General features: G+C 35.7%; 1 long non-coding RNA gene across 2 annotated transcripts in view; it reads left to right on the forward strand.

Moving 5' to 3' along the window:
• LOC149133982 (uncharacterized) overlaps positions 1-20000 on the forward strand; it is a 126108-nt gene that overhangs the window by 90414 nt on the left and 15694 nt on the right. Inside the window, exon 3 of one of the 2 annotated variants that reach the window (XR_016243029.1) lies at positions 374-1229. The exons of the other annotated variant lie outside the window; for it this stretch is intronic. This is a non-coding gene — a long non-coding RNA (uncharacterized LOC149133982). Of the gene's footprint in view, positions 1-373; positions 1230-20000 lie in introns of those variants that run through there. 2 annotated transcript variants of the gene reach the window in all.

Genomic DNA, 20000 nt, shown 5'->3' on the forward strand with positions numbered 1-20000 from the left:
AGAAAGGATTATTATCATAAATGCCGGGATGTCTCTACAATTTTTGAAAACAGTGCTTGCATCTAATAGCGTCAAGCTGTTTGATGTCGTTATGGACTCGTATGATGGGCCTGGGGTTTGCAAGCTAGTGGGATTATAAAGAAAAAAAATTGATAAACTCATTGATTACAACGGAACTTACTTTTCATAAAAGCAAATTCGTAGTTTCATTACCTTGCATCTCTTATATGTTTACCAAATATACCTATTTGCTTATCACTGATTTAAAATCTAACACTTGGTTTTTAAATGGGATTTTGGGTCTACATGGCCCTAAATGTTCAAGTTTTTCGTGTATTTTAACTTTATGGTTAATGTGTGGCTTTCTTTCTAGTAAGACAACATTCCCCACCAACAACCAAGCACAACAAACTCTACGACACCCATAACATCAACGTCAGCCACTTCTTCGTAGACAACATCGCGTTTCAGATCACACACCACAAACGAAAAAATACAACCACACCTCAGTGATGATGTAAACCTTAGATCAAATACCTAAACCTTCCTACGTTCCACCATGGAGAGGACATTATCGTTCCAGAGCAGCAATATGTCGAATATTTATAAGAGAAGATATCGAAAGGATTTACACGGGAATTACTGTAAACACTTTCAAAAGACTTTATTACCATATTACTCATTCAGATCAACGTATACGGAAAGCTGAATATCTTTATCCAAATTTGGACACTCAGAGACCAAGAATGAAGCGCATTCAATAACATGGAACATCGTCCCTAAAGCCATCTTAAATGGATCATTAAAGACCTGGTTCCACGTAAATGAAAAGCTTCCGATACTAAAACAACCAGTGACCTCGCTTAACTGGAGATGAAACATATTTAATGTTATTATAAGTAGAAATTTCTCTTGCATAGTTACCACATGTCTGAAATTCTTACCCATACCGATTCAAACCGATAGCCATCAGCTCTAACAAATGTTGCAGAGTACTCGCCCTTTTATGCCAACGGGTCTGGACTAGGTGGCTTCCCTTGGCACCATAACAGTTCAGCTAGCAATATTTCTGACATGACCATTAGTTTACCACGTGACCCTCCTAACTAATGGCAATCGGTTTAGTTGCTCCGTTACTGCACTGTTTCAACCATTGTGAAATTCTGACTAGTAATGAAATGACTCCTTGAATGATACCTTGTGTGTGTGTGTGTGTGTGTGTGTGTGTGTGTGTGTGTGTGTGTGTGTGTGTGTGTGTGTGTATAAACATTTGTACACACACACATATATATATATATATATATATATATATATATATATATATATATATATATATACATAGTAGAGCGGAGTGTAGTACGCCTAATGCACGCCCAGATTTCATCGATAGGAAACTGCTTAAATTTTTGCTATATTTTTTGTGTTGGGTCTCTTTTCTTTTTTCCTTTACATTTCCGGATCCAAACGTTTTATAACTTTTTGTTTTAGGAATCTTTGTTCAGATGCATTCTGCTAAATATATAAAGTTACATTAAAAAGACACAATAACACGGGTAGAAATGATACGCTATTTCGATGTTTAATGCTGTTTGCATACAAAAGAAAAACTCTAGTATATATAATTTCAAAGTAATTGTATTTTTTCAATCCTCTCTTTTATTTCGCTCCAACGCTATATAACTAACTATTCTCATATATAACAGATCGCTTTAAAATTGGTTCCTTCGTTTAATGTATATTTCCCACTAATACAACATGACCTGCAATACAAAAGAATGTTGACATTTTGACTAGGCTTAAATGAAAGAATAAAATAAACATAAAACATAAGTTCAAATAGAAATTAGTTTAAATAGGATATCTTTCGTATCGAGACCATTCACAAAAAACAATAAATAAATAAAATAACAACAGTGTCAACCGATAGAAAAATCTGGTAGAGGATCTATTGAAAAAAGAAATAGGGTCAGCAAATAATATCAGGTTGGCGTATAAGCTATTGAAGATAATAGTAGCGGCTTATGTAATAAATTTGGCAGTGAGGTTACTGTTAAAAATGTCAGCCGACAGATTGTGAAGAAGCTGTTTTATATAATAAATGAGATGAAAGTGTTTTATATACAGATAGATAGATAGATAGATAGATAGATAGATAGATAGATAGATGGATAGGTAGATAGATACAGAGAGAGGGAGCATAGTAAACAAACAATGATTTAAAAAAAAGTAAAATTCGATTTAAAACTGATTTAAATATAATCCTTTCCGCTAAAGGCGCAAAGCTCCTGGAAATGTGGGGAGAGAGTGTTGGTCGAGTACATCGACCCCAGGGTTCAACTGGTAGTTATTTTATAGAACCCGAAATGAAAAAGTAGGCATTGATAGAATTTGAACTCAGAACGTAGTGCCGACAGAATGCTGCTTGGCTTACGACTGCCTGACTGCTGCCTTCGATTTAGATATGATAAAATATCATAACTAGAAATGATTTACTTCATCTGCTATTAGCATGTGCAATGAAATCCTGCAAGTTATTGCTACAAATGGATTTCCCAAAATGCCTTGAAGATAAAAAAAACGGATCTGTTTCATAACTTTCAAAATTATCCAACCACCTTAAAAACCTCAGACTTTTTTCAGTGTTTAAGTAACGATTATTGATCATTATCAATAAAATTATAAAAGCTGACCAGCCATATTACTTACGGACAAACAATACAATTGTGCTTATTCAGAGAGTAAGCTGTAGAAAAAAAAACTGGACGTGATTCTAGAAAACTAACTGTAGATTTGAAATCAGCATGCCAATTTTAGTCTGGATCAAGTGAAAAACTTAACAGAATTGTGTTATTAGTAACAAATTGTTGATACAATGAATAAATCTAACATAAGATAAACGAGTATAGAAACTGTGCAAAGATGGAGTCAATGATGTAGATGTTGATTGCGCAGACTATAGAGAGATTTTAACTGGATAGAAAATAGTGTGTAGATGTTGACTGGAAATATATGTAGATATTAGCTGGACAATTTGGATTTGTTGTTGATGATGTTATATGGGGCAGAGATACTCAATATTTAGGCAATACAAACAACCCATGTTTGCTTAAACGCTTGTGTCCACTACCCTTATAAATATGGATCATTAATCCTGCAAAAGTAGTTCGTGAATGTCTCAACAATCACACAAGTCTCTTAGTTTTGACCTTTCCTAAGTTTTAAGTGTACGAATTTGTCATGCACTTTTCATTTCTTTTTTTCTTTGCCGATATCGCTATCTAATCACTCCACTTACGTCACTAATACCCTCGTAAAAGGCGTGGGATTTTACAAACAATATTTCTTCTCATCGAAAAAATCTTAAGCTTCGTACTTACCTTGAGAAGGCGGCCAGGAACCACACTAACACACGCTTCTAGTTACACTAAAATAAAGTCACATTCATCTACGTCCAAAATCAGACAAACTGAGACAATCAAAAAGTTTTTATAAACATTTTTTTTTTTAAAAGACTGTTGATGTTTAATATACTTTTGATTCAAAGGTCTGTGCTGACCCAGTATAATAGTTGCATGTCGTTACGAATATTTTCGTTGTTAGCTTTATAAATATTTTTGTGTTTGTTTTACCGACATCAGCTCTTATCAAGCAAAGTTATGAACAAAAACATCTTGAACATGATCATCTCTTCTTTTGCCCGCCTTTTTCAGAAGCATAATCTATGTAAAGCTACGTTATCCATTGTTCTTCCTTTTAATAAGGTAGTAGAGTGTATTTTTCGTCATCCCATTCATCGTTTCTTTTACACATATTCTCCATAACCTTACTCGCTTGTACAACTATTACAGATAGGCATGCAACTACCAATGGCATACTTAGATTTAATGTAGCAGTGGAGTGACAAAAGCTAATTTGCTAAAGATATAAGTGGACACACATAATTATGGTGAATGTGGATAGTTTTCAGACCCTTATACGGTCTTTTCGCCCTAATGACTTTTCTCGGCTTTTGAGGTATCTCAATGCACCACTCACTGATCACAGTACAGCCACGTTCCGGAAAACCCAAGAAAATGACAGTTTATCATCCCCAAGATAGTATCCACAACTTTCTGTGCTGGTCGCTTGCTCTTGAAATTCTTAGACCTTGGAGAAAACGTGTGACGCCATTCCATGGTCTGGGCCTTCGTTTCTTGATAATAAAGATACGGCCACACTTTGTCCCCTGTCACTAGACATGGAAAAACGTATCATTGGCTTCAAACGTATCCAATAGATCAGACAAGATTTCCACCCCTCCCCTACTTCATATTGATGTTAACTGCTAAGGTATACAATTTGCACACATTTTTCGATATTCAGTCTTCCACCATTTTGTGTAATTATTGTAAACACAGACCAGTTATGCAACAAGCACAGTAATTAATTTGTCTGCGTGAATTAATTTATCCCCTTCCTGGCGATTAGTGTCAGTAATTGCAGTTGATTATCCCCCACTGTCCAGTGTGTTTTCAACACAATTTGCTCTTCTTAATCTTTCCATCCATCTGCGCACATTGCTCTTGTTAATAATGTCATTTCTATAAACAACCCGTAGCTTTCTGTGGGTGTCGGACCCCTACACCTCTCCTTCTTCAAAAACTCAATGGCGGCACACTACTTGGAAGCCCTCAATTATTTGCTTGAAATGTAGTAAAACTAGAAGAGTTAACTACAGGGAAAGAGTTACTCAAGCAAAATGTGCAATTTGATCAATCTACATCAGTTAATACAAACAAAAATATATCCTCTTTCGCAATAGTTTGGATATAACCTTCGTATATCAGTAATAAATAATACATCAATGCATCATTGTACAAAAAGAATGTGTGTGTATGTATCTGCGTGCGCGCGCGTGCATGTGTGTGCTTGTGTGTGTGTTTTTGTGTGTGTGATAAATCGTTATGGCATTAAATAAAAATCGATCTAAGACATAAACAAGCTAAACAATTTTATGTAACAAATATAAACAGTTGAATATAGCAGGTAAGAGACAATAAATATAAGATAGTAAAAATGGCGACGATGGGAAGAAGGAAGGGTAGTAGTAGTAGTAGTAGTAGTAGTAGTAGTAGTAGTAGTAGTAGAAGAAGAAGAAATGAGGATGATGATGAAGACAACGACGATGATGATGAAGACGATTTCCAACTTTGGCACAAAGTCACATATTTTTGGGACTCGATTTGATCAGCATTTGTATTTGAGTAGCACTTGTTTTACCGATTCTGCAGTCTAAAAGTCCAAGTCAGCGTTAAGGCCTCTTCGAAAAGAGGAAAACTCATACAAATCATTATGTTGTGGAATAGACCGGAAGCAAAATTATAAATACTTTGGAATCACGTAGTTTGATAGAATCCAAGTCACACACAGAAAAAGAACGAGTAGAGTAGAATATTATAATCGCTTCTGGTTGATGCTCAAAAATAAGTTTTCAGTATCGAAGTTCTTCCTGTAATAGGTTCAAGTCTTGGCAAAGGGACAGCAGCAGCTATTGAGGGAAAAAGGTATGAACCTCGAAAGGGTGAAAGGTAAAGTCGACCTCGGTAGAACTTGAGCCCATAACGTAAAAACGTACGAAATGCCGGCAGTTTTTAAAACGGGGAGTCGATTACATCGACCCCAGTACTTGACTGGTATTTATTTCATCGATCCCAAAAGCATGAAAGGCAAAGTCTACCTCAGCAAAATTTAAACCCAAAATGTAAAGACGGACGAAATATCGCAAAGCATTTTGTCCGGTGTGCTAACGATTCTCCCTGTTCACCACCTTACATAACTAAATGACCCTTTTCCGCTACTGCCACAAATCCTGGAATTTTGTGGAAGAGGAGAAAGTCGATTACTTAACCGCGGAAAAGTATGAAATGCAAAGTCGACCTCGGTGGAATTTGAACCCAGAACATAAAGACAGACGAAATACCGCTAAGCATTTCGCTCGGCGTGCTAACGTTTCTGCCAGCTCGCCGCCGTCAATAACAATTGTGTATTAAAAAATCAACATAGCACTTGCAGATCACTGTAATACAGTGTAGAGTGGAGGCGCAATAGCCCAGTGGTTAGGGCATCGGATTCGCGCTCGTAGGATCGCGGTTTCGATTCCTAGACCGGGCGTTGTGAGTGTTTATTGAGCGAAAACACTTAAAACTCCACGAGTCTCCGCAGGTGGTGGTGATGGCGAACCCTACTTTCTCTCACTCTTTGTTCCTATTTCTCTTGTACCTGTATTTCAAAGGGCCAGCATTGTCACACTCTGTGTCACGCTGAATCTTCCCGAGAGCTACGTTAAGGGTACACGTGTATGTGGAATGCTCAGCCACTTGCACGTTAATTTCTCGAGCAGGATGTTCTGTTGATCGGATCAACGGGAACCCTCGTCGTTGTAACCGGCGGAGTGCCACGAATACAGTGTAGAAGTGAACTGAAAAAATTACACTTACAAATTGCATCGAAAAACACTATGGTAGTTAAGCAATAGAGCTTATCATGCCATTTGTAACTGGCATAACTGCAGTGATACACAAATATTGCTACAACAACTTTGACAAAATGACCTACATTCCAGAAATATTATTCTACTCTAGGTACAAGGCCCAAAATTTTGGGGAGGGGTAGCCGGTCGATTAGATCGACCCCCGTACGCAAATGGTACTTAATTTATCGACTCCGAAAGGATGAAAGGCAAAGTTGGCCTCGACGGAATTTGAACTCAGAACGTAAAGACAGACGAAATACCGCTAAGCATTTCGCCCGGCGTGCAAACAGTTCTGCCAGCTCACCGCCTTTATATTCCAGAAAATAGTAATTTCGCAATCCTTCGACTATCGCGATCGTTACGTTTCAAACTCCACCGCGATAGGTGAAAATCCGCGATAGGTGAAAATCCGCGAAGTAGAAACAGTACTATACTGAATATTTTTTTAATTATTTTTATAAAATTATTTTGTTTATATTTATTTTATTATAAATGCAAAATAACAACAACAACAACAATAATAATAATAATGATAATAGTAATAGTAATAATAATAATAATAATAACAACATTGAAAAATACCTTAGGAATGAGAACCCAGGTTCGAAATTTCCCCATGACACCTGAAGAAGGCTGGAGGGTATATCAGCCGAAACGTTGCGTTAACAACAAACAAGATGAGGACAAATATCCATCGAATGTAAATAATGTACATAATTCCTCATCTCTTAAATATAGAACTGCATTTATTTACATGTTCTCCAATATTTATCTAACTCTTGTTCCAAGACAGGGAACGATTTGTATATTTCTCATTATACAGGTCATGTATAATGGTTTCTGATTTAGGTACAAAGCCAGTAACTTTGAGGGGATGGGTTTAGTTGTTATCATCAACACCTCAGTACTCGATTAGTACTTATTTTATCGACCCAAAGGCAAAGTTGACATTGGTAGGATTTGGAATCAAACCATCTATAATAAAAATAACAATAATAATAAAATAAAAACGAAAAAAAGTTTTCGATACAAAGTAAAATGAAGAGAATTTAAAATAAAACTAACGCTATGTCTATAAATAAATCAATTAACAATAAAAACATGACTGGCCGAGTTAGAATGTGTAATGAAGTTCGATGTGTAACATCATTCCTTTCACGATACGAGAGTAATGTAATACTTGCCTCAGAAGCAACGTGTTGGCTCGCAGAAGATAAAGAGTCTTACAGATAAAGTCCACAAGAAAATTAAATTAAAAGTGGATGGGCTAATGTACTACACTACATTGAAGTTTTACAATCCTGTTATACGTCAATACAATATCCAACAAACGTGTGTGCTGTAAAAGAGACAACAAAATCGATAAACATCAATCGAAGTGAGCACCTGTTCAAGTTACACACAAACAGGCATTGCCACGAGAGAATATAACAGGACCCTGTGAGATATTCTTTCCACAGAAACAGATTGATTGGTTTAATCTATTCAGTCGCAATGATAGTATCAAGAGAAAACATGCTTTTCGTATGCAAGCCGGTGGGGCCCGCTCTGAGCACTCTAATTTTTTCACAGTGAATGTACCGGCCGCCTCGGACATTCGGCGAAGAGCACCCTCTTCTATTTTTAATTTTTCAAATTCTTCCTCTGAGGAAGGTGTTGATGGTTTCTAACAGAGATACAAGACGCCATCGTTGGAATGTTGATAACGAAAACAATGTCACATTTTAAACTTGCGAAAAGTCTTCCATATTTTTACTTTTCCGCTTACAGATTATATTTGTAATGTACGAGTTAGTTGACTGATTATTCATGTAGGCATGTATATTATATTATATTATATTATATTATATTATATCATATCATAGGGCAGGCGTGGCTGTGTGGTTGAAGTTTGTTTCCCTACCTCATAGTTCCGAGTTCAGTTACGTTGCGTGGCACCTTGGACAAGTGTCTTCTACAATAGCCTCGGGCCGACCAAAGCCTTGTGAGTGGATTTGGTAGACGGAAACTAAAAGGAGCTCTCCGTATGTGTGTGTGTGTGTTTGTGTCTGCGTTTGTCTCCCACCACTGCTTGACAACCGGTGCTGGTGTATTTACGTTCCTATAACTTAGCAGTTCGGCATGAGAGTTCGATAGAATAAGTACCAGGCTTTAAAAAAACACTACTGGGGTCGATTCAATTGCTTAAAAATTCTTCAAGGCGGTGCCCCAGCATGTCCGCAGTCTAATAGCTGAAACAAGTAAAAGGTATATATACGCATGCGAATATACATACATACATATATCAATTTTTCTTTATTTTCCACGCTTCTTTTCTCTAGTATTATAGACCTATTCCGACTTCGATGGGTACAGCAATTCAGAGTAATAATAATACTTGATTTACATTATTTACATTTGACGGATATTTGTCCTCATCCTGCTTGTTGCTAACACAACGTTTCGGCTGATATACCCTCCAGCCTTCTTCAGATGTCTTGGGGGAAATTTCGAACCTGGGTTCTCATTCCTAAGGTATTTTTCGATGTTATTATTATTATTATTATTATTATTATTATTATTATTAATCAGTTTGAACGAGAGCAGAAAAGATAAAGCACCAGCAGTAGAGAACTGATTGTAGCTGCACAGGCTCAGTTTTTTTATAAACATACACACAAATACAAGACAAGCACGCACACCAGCATGATTGGATTGCAGATAGTTTTTTTTTTTTTTGGACAATAAGCGGACAGCCCCAATTTGAAACAGAAAATATTTGAGCAAACGAGGGAAATTCGTTGTGGCCATTCCATTTCCTAAGAATAGCAACTAAATGTCTCTTTCTCTCTCTCTCTCTCTCTCTCTCTCTCTCTCTCTCTCTCTCTCTCTCTCTCTCTCTCTCTCTCTCTCTCTCTCTCTCTCTCTCCACCTTCCCCTCTGTCTCTCATAAAAATAATAAAATTAGAATACCGTTTAAACTTATTTAAAAAATACACATTCACATCTGAACGTGCTTAAGATAAACCAGCGTACGCGCACACACGCGCACACACACGCACACACACACATATACACACACACACACATACACAGGTAAGTATGTTCGTCGAAAGACGAGAGCATTTGTCATCATTGATATTTAAACTATTTTGAAGAACTAGTACAAATCATCGCCACATTTCGTCAGTAAACAAATTGAATCGAGGTACTTACCTAATTACAGATTTTTCCTGAAGATAACAGCTGTGATAGGGGTAAAAAGCAAACTGCTAAGTACCAAAGAAAACGAGGTATTTGCTTAGATTTTTATCTCATTCAAGTATAAACACTTAACAAATTGTTTATGAGAATACTTGAAACAAACAAACGTGATAAGGTTTCCTTTTGTTTTGTTTTTGGGTGTTTTTTTTTTTTTTGACAAAATATAAACTAAGAATTCTTAATTCTTCGTTAATCCGTTGTCTTAGCTGGAATTGTAGCTGTTGTTGTTGTTATTTTTCATGTTGCTTTCTTGTTGCTGCTGTTGTTGTTGTCCTTTGTATTCGCCAATTTCCTTTTCAACACCAGTGAAAAACGATCTTCCGTAAGTATTGATGAAGTTTTGTTACAGCTGATAGTGTTGTTGTGGTGGTGGTTCTCGTGGTAGATTTACCGATGTCTGAGGAGCAAATTTATATGTGTGTGTGTGCGAGAGAGAGAGAGAGAGAGAGAGAGAGAGAGAGAGAGAGAGAGAGAGAGAGAGAGAGAGAGAGAGAGAGAGAGATGGTTTTAAAAAGGGTTTATATTAGCTGCTCATTTCTACACCTTTTTTTTTTTAATTGTAGAATATTATTGGAAGAAGGCTATCATATAAGTACTGCCTCACAAGTCTTGTTGTTATCGATCTTATTGCTGTATTTAAAGGATGATCTACATCGCCACTGGCGAGAAGTATCTGTGGTTATGGATTTGGTCTTAGTATTGACTCGCGATGGTATGACAATTCTGGGAAAATATACAACCGTTGCTGTTCATCTTTGAATGGATCTGAACGATTGTCCCATCTTTCTACCTATACGTAATTGGACTGATGCATGTATATGCGTGTATGTGTGTGTGTGTGTGTGTGTGTGTTTATGCACATACGGTATATTACATAAATATGTGTGTGAGTCTATGCATGTATAAGAATGTGAGGCTGTGATCAGCATGAGAGTATATGCTTGAGTGAGTTTCTCGTGTTCGTACAATTATTTTGTATGCTACAGTATTGACACATATGTGTGTGTAAGGGAGAGAGAGAAAGAGAAATAGAGACAGACAGAGACACTGAGAGACAGACAGATAGGAAGACAAAGAGACCGGTAGACTGACAGACAGATATTTGAATACAGGTGTAAGTTAGTGTTTGCACAAATGTAAACAACCGTACCTGGTTGTGGGATTACAGTATCTTTTGTATGTACTTTTTTTTATGTACTTTTGTTTATGTACTTGAAAAAGAAATAACAGTTTGAAAAGAAGTATTATTTATGCATGTGCCCATATAAAGTATGTGTGTGCGAGTGTGCGTGTGTATGTACATGCCATGTGTATTTATGGAAGTATTTGTGAATGGAGATAAATATCATAAATAATAAGAGGACATTTCCCAGGTACAATCTCAAAGTGTTCTTGGTAAGCACCTACAGAAACACGTTTGGTCACCCGCTAATATGGTTAAAATGCCAGAGATAATATGCATTTATATTTATATACAAGTATGTGTGTGTGTGTGTGTGTGTGTGTGTGTGTGAGAGAGAGAGAGAGAGAGAGAGAGAGAGGGGTGGGGAGAGTACGTCCGTACGTGTATATGTCCTGTATATGTCAGATTACAAAGCTAAGATGGCATTGTTTGATTTTGACGGCAGATCGCAGTTAGATTTTTAATAGTGCTGAAGGAATAAAACTGACTTTGAAAAACTTATATATATATGAATGTATATGTATATGCGAGTCTATGAATATGTGTATGTATGCATGCACACACACACACACACACACACACACACACACACATATATATATATATCTACACTCTCTCTCACACACACACACACATATAGATATACACACACACACATATAGATACACACACACACACACACACGTGTACATGATTAGAAGTATATACATACATACATATGATCTATAAATATCGATCAAATGTACCAATCAATAATATCGAAATTGGATTTGATTCAGCAGATTGGAGGTGGTGGTGTGTTTGTTATTGTATACGCTGCTGCTGTTTTCGTTGTTCAAGCTCAAGGTCGAGAAAGCAGACTTATGACCAAAAGATCACATCAACCATTACATTCCCGTCTTTTCTTCCTATCATGCTTGTCGCATCATTAATCGTTTGAGGGATATTTGGCTGCTACTTTTAACAGTTCACCGACTAGGTTGAGGCTCCCTTCGCTTACCCGTGACTGGCACCTGCTCTGTGGGACCGATCGTTCGAAAATATTCAATCTATCGATTGCAGCATTGTCGCTTCATAAACAGAAGGAAAATTCAAATGGAGGGTGACCTCAGTCAAGTGACACAGCCACCGTGGAGTTTTCCACACACCACCCCCCGTCCCTCCACCAGGAACCCCACAAGCCTATACAAGCTTAGACAGCTCCCATAAAAGTGTCACCCGAAGCGGAGCGGGCCGGGTCTCCTCCTCTCCATTCCAAATTACACTATTAAACGCTAACGCTACACACCCACACAACCATACACGCGCACACACACACACACACACAGACACACACACAAACAAACATACGCACACACAATTACATTCGTACAACACGTACAGTCACACGCTTACAAACACATATACAATACAAACACGAACGCACACCTGCACACACATGCAACCACTTAGATACCTGAACACATGCACAACCATACAGCCACCTTATACACATATATACATACATACATACAGACATACAGACATAACTACATACATACATACCCACTCAAGCGTGCACATACACCAACAAGCATGTGTGTGAGTATATATGTGTGTGAGAGAGAGAGATTATGTGTGTGTGTGTGTGTGTGTGTGTGTGTGTGTGTGTGTGTGTGTGTGTGTGTGTGTGTGTGTGTATTCGCACAAATATATACGCTCGTAAACAATCACATTGACAGACAAACTGACAGACCATAAATAGATAAAAATGCCAAGTTGATTTACTTTCGTCATTCAAATATTAGTGACAAATACACACACACACACACACACACACACACACACACACACACACACACACAACAACAACAACAAGACACTTGCCTAAAATGCCATGCAGTAAGATATAACTTGAGACCACACGGCTACAAAACAATCTCTAAGTCCATGCGTCCACGCCTACAACTTACGCACACACGCACACTCACAAATTCATACACATATTTATAAGCACACACGCACACACATATACACCCCCACAACACCGAGGCATGTTGATTAAGCTTCCCCATTCTTTGTTATCAACTGATATCATAATAACTCCTTATTGAATATCGTCTTCTGAATTTCTCATAAAGGATTATCCCAAGACCTCCTTGTAGGTCGGATGTGTTCCACGTATAGTATATTTAACAATATATATATATATATATATATATATATATATATATATATATATATATATATATATATATATATATAGATAGATAGATAGATAGATAGATAGATAGATAGAACATATATATAATACATAGATATAATAAATATATCTATGTAATATGTGTAATATATATACACACACACACATTATATGTTTGTGTGTGTGTGTTTATGAGTGTATATCTGTCTGTGTTTGTCCCCTTCCCACCCCTACCACCACAACCACCATTGCTTGAAATCCGTTGTTGGTGTGTTTACGACCCCATAAGTCAACTGTTCAGCAAAAGAGACCGATAAAAGAAGTACTAGGCTTACAAAGAATAAGTCCTGGTGTCGATGGCATCGATTAGAAACAATTTAAGGTGGTGCTCCAGCATGGCTGCAATTAAAATGAGTAAAACAAGTAAAAGAATATGTGTATATATATATATATATATATATATATACAAAAAAAAACAAAAGACGAAGACGGATGTGTAAACAACAAACGGATGTATTAGTTTAACGCTCGATAAGTAAGAAAGTCTTTTACGTTTCGAGCCGACGCTCTTCAACAGAAAGGAACACTGAAATAAACAGAGAGAGAAAATAAAAAGAGGTTTAGTGGCTAGCGATCTATCATGGTGGTGGTGGTGGTGGTGGTGTGTGTGTGTGTGTGTGTGTGTGTGTGTGTGTGTGTGTGTGTGTGTGTGTGTGTGTGTGTTAAGCAAAGTGAGACAACAAAGCCAAGGCTGTGTGGAATTTTCAGGACATTTATAAAGAGAAAGTTAGTCTTACAGCTGTTTCTGGGATATTAGGGATATCCCTTCATCAGAGACGATGTGAGATGGTTAAATAGAGAGAAATATTAGAGTTCAGTATGAGGAGTTATTTTGGAAAAGGAAGCAATTAAGGAGTATATAGGGAAATAGGAGAATGAATGTAGAAATATATATATATATATATATATATATATATATATATATATATATATATATATATATATATATATAAAACAACTCACAATAATGACTTTTATTACCTTTATTCCTACCTCAATTCATCTAATTGTATATATCTATCGTTACTTTTTATAAAAAGCCTTAACTTTTTTTGATTTCCAATGTGCATTTTCGCTTATTTTTCTGCTTACTTTCCCCTTACATTTCCACGTGTAGTTTCTATTTTGTTTTTGTAACATATTTCTATTATATATATATATATATATATCATCTATATGATATAATGATAATTTCAAGGATGTGCTCCAGCATGGTCGCAGTCAAATGCCTGAAACTAGCAAAAGAATATATATATATATATATATATATATATATATATATATATATATATATATATGTATATATATGCACAAAAGTGTATTAGTTGTTATTCATATGAATGTATAATCTTATGTCATACGTACTTCTTCTCAGTGTTTCAGTGTGTATGTCTGTTCTTCGGTCTTTTGTCCCTGTTGGGATAAAAAGGATTAATTATGTACGTGCAGCATTTGAGAATATAGGTTATGTACATACACGATGTGTGTTTAGGAAACATAGATATAATATCAAAACTAAGGAAAGTGAGAGAGTAAGAGTAGAAGAGCGTGAATTTATTTACGAATACAAAGGTGAACGTCTTGTGTATGAATAAATGTAAGGTCCATACTCGTTCAATATGTTTATATTCGTCCGCGTATGAGTCTACGTGTTTGTATGCATACCAAAAGCTAAACATCTGGTGAATTTTACATACTTTTACAGTATCATTACTGGCTTGTAAATGTAGTTTCCTAATTAACTGCGTCCTTCGTTCTGGTTTTGTGAAAACCAGCTTTTTTATGTCCTAACCACTGGGCCATTGCGCCTCCATATGTGTGTGTGTGTGTGTGTGTGTGTGTGTGTGTGTGTGTGTGTGTGTGTGTGTGTGTGTGTATGCGTGCGTGCGTGCGTGCGTGCGTGCGTGTATATATATATATATATAGTTAAAATTTATAGAAAAACAAAAGACGAAGACAGATAGATGTATGAACAACAAGCAAGTGTATTAGTTTGACGCTCGGGAATAATGAGCCTACGTGCATATATATATATATATATATATATATATATGTATATATATATATATATATATATATATATATATATATATATATATATATATATATATATATATATATATATATATATATATATATGTGCGCATACATCCTATTTATATATGCACACATATATATGTAACACAAACATACGCATACACTCAAGCACAAGCATGTACACATATATAAGACACGCAAACTGTTTTGTGTTACTGGAAACATCAACCTGAGATGTAAACAGATCGTATTTCCCACGCAAGGAGGCTGGCCTAAAATCTGTATTAATATTGTATGAGATCCGAATGGTAACAAAGCAGTAACGTCTCGAGCAGAGAAAGAAGGTCAGTAACTATCGTGTTCATATTTGTGAGTCTGAAAATAGCAATACCATTGGGATAGTTAAGGAACAAGAGGAAAGATATGAAATAAAAGTTCACACAAGAAAAGTTCTCTCCAAATAACATCGGGAAAATAGTTTTCAATAAAACGACTAAGCTAAAAGAGAGATAATCAAGTTCGCCGAGAATGTCGAATATGGGTTCTTGAACAGAAGAAAATCGGTCCCAAGAGACTTTCCAAGGAGTATCAACAAGTATGTAAAATAATTTGAAGGATTTTATTCTTAGATTTATCTCCAGAAAGTCATGAAGATTACCTGCCTGATTAAAACCATTGTAATTCAGTGACGTCACTGATCCATTTGAGACAGACATGTCGTTCCCCTATTCTCTCCATTGTTCTGTGAATTTAATATTTTACTTTCTTGCATTTAAATTATATAAGCTAAATGCATTGTGTAAGTTTACGTATTTAGAATGTTCATACTTTAGTCTAGACACGAAGAGAGTTTGTGTGTGTGTTTATGCGTATGTGTGTGTGTGTGTGTGCGTACGTGTGTGTGTGTTTGTGTGCTTGACTTTACATAATATACAGTCATTATTATAATGTGCATGTTTTACTTCTGTCAATAGAAGAGTTCCCAACTACTATCAAGTTGGTACAGTGTCCTTCCAGTTATCGTAGTAAATTGAGAAACAGAACACGTTGTAAACTGTCTCTGTGTCCAATACAAGCGTCGTTCGTTACATTCTTAAACGTCTGATCAAACTTTAACAACAATTGTATGATACAATAACTAGTAACCTATTGACTAAATAAAGCTATTAAGTCAACAGATAGGATCTTTGTTTTGTTATGTGTAAATACATAGGACTCTCTCATAATAGTAGCATTGTATCTTGGCTGATGTATTTTAAAGACAGCGTATGAACTTTACTTGGAGGTCAACATGTTGGGTATATTGTCGGTTGGTTAAACGATAGTTCAGTATTCAGTACTGAAGCACCAGTTATAGCTTGTGTAAAGTAATAAACAGCAGTTTATCAGATAATCGCTGCAGTTTATAAGACAAGTTCTGAGTTCAAATGTTCACAAGGTCATTTGGCATTTTAAACTTTTAATCTTTATGTACCAGTAATCTTCATTGTGAATGTTTACTTCCAGATCGGCCTTGATCGAACTAACCGAAGATTAAATGCATTTCAACGTGATCAAGCCTTGTTATCGAAAATGACCTTGTTTTTTAAAAGAATAGAGTGTAATTTGAAGCGATTTAATATTACACCCTATTCGCTTTATAATTTAAAAAAATATGGGTGTAATATTGAATGACTACGTTGAGAATACTCAAATTGGTTTGTCCACAATTCTGTTATCAGTTCTTTACAAAAATGACTAAATATCTCCCATGTGATATTATGTCTATACTAGAATATAATCTAGGCTTGGGAGAAACCAATGAAGGTCTGTGTTGGCAACACATAACCCAATGCGAAATGTGGTCGTTAAATAAAATCGTTGTTTCCGACATAATCACAGGGTTAATGAAGTATGCGTAGAGGTTTGGATGGTTAAATTGACCGCCATATTTGACTGGGCGGAAGGCAAGTTTGATCTCTCTGTGGTTTGGACTCAGAACAAATTCCTCAAACCTTTCTGCCAGTACAACACTTTCATAATAAGGCGGTGAGCTGGCGTGTTCCTATTCATCCTATGAACTACGGTAATTTGAACTGTGAAAGTCGCAGCAAAAGAATTAGCTATGAGAAATCTAGGACAGTTCACATTATATTCCTTATCATGTGCTGTAACAGTCTCCAATCATGGCTTTTTATTTTTCTAAATATTGTGTGCACAACAACCAAATACTTTAGCCAAAATAAAATTAGACATGTTTATATTTGGTACAATTGTTGTAAGTAAATTAAAACCCTTTTTCTCGTTCATATTTCTATTTTTTCAAAAACACCCAACAAAAATTAAAGGACACTGGAAAATAGCATAATTTGGCTGACGCTGGTTCAAACTTATAGTTTGGGGAAATATTTTTACTCATATGTCTGTAGAAAGCAGCGTTGTAAATATTTAGCAAACTTTATATTTCCAGAAACCTAAACAGAGGCGTTAAAAAACACTATCTCGCAGTGTAAAATAATAATGTCGCAGTAAATAAAGTTAAGTGTTATGATTGAATCGTGTCATTAAAATCTACAATAATAAAAGGATCTTGAAAACCACATTATAATTTTTAAAAAAAGGAATACATCAAAATTAGAATTTACAAAAATTTTCTTAACGGTATAGACTTTAATACTTGCTTTCTTTTACTAAAAGTTGCATACTCATAACTAATTAATAAGCAACTTCCTTTTCGTTATAGTATAGAAAGTATGACCGTTCACAAAGTTCATTCAAACTTGATTGATAGATCATAGGACGCAAATAATAATTTAAATATTTAATATTAATTTAAATATTAACCCTGATACTAATTATTAAAATTCTAACCAATTACTTAATTCCTCATTAAGACAATGAAAAATTTCAGGGTTAAGCATAGTGGTGAAAAATGGCTATTGACAGAAATTTATTTGTTCGTAAACGAATGATTTGTTTTTCTGTTCTTACACACCATGTACCATTCTTGAAATTACAGCACTTATACACGAAGGAAACGTTGCTTATTCCAAGTAACTGACAACTCAAAGAGTCTCCGACTGACCTTGTTTCGGTTCAGTTGTCAAATGATTGTGCGATGCGTTCGAGTGTAAAAGGGATCATTGTATGACCGACTTATTATTATTATTATTATTATTATTATTATTATTATTATTATTCAGGTCACTGCCTGAAATCTAACTCCGAATCTTGGGGTTAGTAGCCCGCGCTCTTAATCATTAGGCCATATGCCCGTGGGCATGGGCATATGGCGTAGTGGTTTAAGAGCGCGGGCTACTAACCCCAAGATTCCCAATTCGATTCCAGGCAGTGACCTGAATAATAATAATAATAATAATAATAATAATAATAATAATAATAATAATAACAATAACAACATCAAAAAAAAAGGAATGAGAACCCAGGTTCGAAATTTCCCCAAGACACCTGATGAAGGCTGGAGGGTATATCAGCCGAAACGTTGTGTTAACAACAAACAAGATGAGGACAAATATCTGTCAAATGTAAATAATGTACATAATTCCTCATCTCTTAAATATAGACCTTTAGAATTATATTTACTGAAATTAGTGTTTAGTGTCCTGCAAGGTTCACTTAGAACGGTTATTTATACATTTACTCTTATTGTTGTTAAACTAGTTAAATTTTACTTTCACGTAACTGGTTATTCTGTAATTTTACCGGCGAATATTTCAAATGTTAAAAAAAAAAGACTCAAATTAATTTATGGTTAGGGTTATGTACCATTTGTCCCAGTCGAGTGATACTCTCATCAGAAAAAAAGATGCTGATGTATCAAAATCTGACAGAATAGTCATTATATTTGACGATTGTTGTACTTTTATCAAACTTGACCTGACCTTAAGCCAATGGTTCACAAGAGATTCAATTTATCTCATTTCTTAATTTTTAACAACTATTTCTCTACTTTTCTCTCCCTCTCTCTTTAAAATCCCCCTCTCTTTCTAACTATCTGTTTCTCTTCCTAAACACTCGCTTCCTTGCATCACAATTCTCGATGCCTCTCTTTAGCTCCCTTATCTTTTCCTTCTCTCTTTTCTCTTTCTATTACTTCACTGTTCTATTTTATATTACTCCCACTCTCTCCTCTAACACTCTTGAAAAATGTTTCTCTCACCTTTTCCTTCTTTTCCCAGCATTTTTCTTTTTCCTTCTTTTTCCCAGTGTTTCTCTTCATCTTCGTTTTAAATATCTCTGTCGTCTTTTTCTGTCTTCACATCACCTTATTTTCACCGTCTCTCCAACATATCCTCTCTCTCAGTCTATAACCATTACTGGCACCACACTTCCTACGTAATAAGTTTTAAAACACTCAATTATCCGTCAGTTATTACATTGTGTATAACTTTCGAGAAAATCGCAATTTTCTCAAGTTGTGTTAAACACAAGATACGCAGAGAAATACTTGCTCTCCTTTTTTTTTAAAAAAAAAACAACGCCAGTTCCTTAGTATCTTTGACCTTTCATTACAGATTTTAGACATGTTGCTTTCTCTACTCCCCCGCCCCCATCTCTCCATCTATCTCTTGCTCTCTTTTGATTTTTTTTTCAAGTATTATTACTCCACTAAGCAGTTATTATAGTTTAGATATACGTCATTTACTGAAGATCAAAGCCCGGAAACAAGTTCTATTTTTTTTTTCTACTCGAACTCCTGCAAACATTTTGATAAAATAAATTACTGGGTCAGTTAAGTCCATTTGTCATGTCAAGTTTACAAACTGTTAACTTAAGCTGTTTGG

This window comes from Octopus bimaculoides, chromosome 9, assembly GCF_046866305.1.
Source record: "Octopus bimaculoides isolate indiv1 chromosome 9, ASM4686630v1, whole genome shotgun sequence".
In the NCBI taxonomy this organism is placed as follows: Eukaryota; Metazoa; Mollusca; class Cephalopoda; order Octopoda; family Octopodidae; genus Octopus; species Octopus bimaculoides.